Genomic DNA, 1,873 nt, shown 5'->3' with positions numbered 1-1,873 from the left:
TTTAGAACTTGCCATGCTAGCATAGGTTTATGTATTGTATGCATGATTAGTGGGTAACTCTAATCGTTTTACTTGCCCTGTGTAATCATTATGGATAACTTGTGCTTAAACCGTTATGTTTTCAAATTCTATAGACATATAGGGTCTCAATATAATTGGTGCCTATTCAGCTTCTATCTCTTTTGTGGGTGTTTGGTAGAATGGTACTCATGCAACGAAAGTTGGCGTTTATCAGTTTTGTGTTGTTCGATTAGTGTCATCACCATCACATGCTAAGGTTAAGTACGAAAAGGCTATTGAATGAAGTAGTAATGAAGTTAGAATCCCATGTTTATCATATATAGTAATTCAACCTCAATTCTCTTAGTTAATGTTATTTAGTATAATCTCTTAGTTTAATAAAAACCCAATTTGTTATTTGTCTTTACATTGAGCGATAACCATACATTGTTGCATAGGTGCATAAATTGAACTTAACCTAAACCAGTCTCTGTGGGAACGAATCTGATTTATATCTTATGATACTTGCGAACGTGTATACTTGCGTGAATATTAGCGCGTGTTTTCTCCCTAACAAGTTTTTGGCGCCGCTACCGGGGACTCGGTGTTAATTTTTAGTTTATGTGCTTGTCATCAGTGGTCGTTAAAGTTCACTGACTCGGATTCTTTTACTTTCACGGTTTATTTGTTTGTGTTTCAGGTACTCATTACAATGGGAGATCCAGCAGCACGAACGAAAGCCTTGATGGATTTTTCTCAACCCAAGATCAATGACATTCAATCTAGCATTGTCCGGCCAGCTATCACAACTAATACCTTTGAGATCAAGCCTGGCATAATTCAATGGATGCAGAATTCAATCTAGTTTGGGGGTTCTCCAACTGAAGATCCCAATATGCACATTAGGGATTTCATTGAGATTTGCGACACCTTCAAGTTCAACGGTGTTTCTAAAGATGCTGTGAAGCTGAGACTGTTCCCATTCTCTCTGAGGGACAAGGCTAAGAGCTGGTTACACTCTCTACCAGCTGGTTCGATTACTACTTGGGAAGATCTTGCTCAAAAGTTTCTTACTAAATTCTTCCCTATGGCGAAGACAGCTGCACTCAGGAATGCTATTACTCAATTTTTACAGCAAACATGAGAATCTTTATATGAAGCTTGGGAGCGCTACAAGGAGATGCTTAGGAAGTGTCCTCATCATGGAATGCCTGATTGGATGATCATCACTTATTTTTATAATGGGTTGGGAGCACAGTCCAGATCCATGGTCGATGCAGCATCAGGCGGAGCATTACGGGCTAAGAGCTATGAGGAAGCTTATGATCTAATTGAACTGATGGCTGCTAATGAATATCAGTATCCAACCCATAAATTTCCACAGGGCAAGGTATCAGGTGTTCTTGAAGTGGATACAGCTACGGCTATCACTGCTCAACTGAAGGCGTTGTCTATGAAGATCGATTCTCTGGCTAACTATGGTGTTAAGCAGATAACCAGTGTTTGTGAGCTGTGTGTAGGTCCGCATGTGACGGAGCAATGCACTATCACAATTGGAATCATCCTAACTTTAGCTGGAGCAACAATCAGAATGCGATGCAACAGCCATTCCAACATTTTGGAAATAAGCTATTCAACCCTCCTGGTTTTCAGCAACAATTTGCACCAAAACAACAACTCCAAATTCAACAACAAAATCATGATGCAGGTCTATCTTCGAATGAAAAATCTGAATTGGAGGAGTTGAGGCTTATGTACAAAAACCAGGCTCTTATATGAAAGGAATATGTCCTAAGTCCAATCATGTATTAGGATTTAGGAATAACTTTTATGTAATCTGTTTTGATTTCATTGATATTAATAAAAACCTGTT

At 38.9% G+C, this 1,873-nt stretch overlaps 1 non-coding gene across 1 annotated transcript; it reads right to left on the bottom strand.

The window, feature by feature from the left end:
* Positions 1-1,102: 1,102 nt before the first annotated feature.
* On the bottom strand, positions 1,103-1,209 carry LOC141721936 (small nucleolar RNA R71). The gene has a single exon (XR_012574976.1). It is a non-coding gene; the product is annotated as a small nucleolar RNA R71 (small nucleolar RNA).
* Positions 1,210-1,873: the final 664 nt, after the last annotated feature.

Source organism: Apium graveolens, chromosome 4 (assembly GCF_009905375.1).
Source record: "Apium graveolens cultivar Ventura chromosome 4, ASM990537v1, whole genome shotgun sequence".
NCBI lineage: Eukaryota > Viridiplantae > Streptophyta > Magnoliopsida > Apiales > Apiaceae > Apium > Apium graveolens.
Note: the sequence above shows the minus strand (reverse complement) of the source record. Positions and strands in the feature narration are given on the sequence as shown.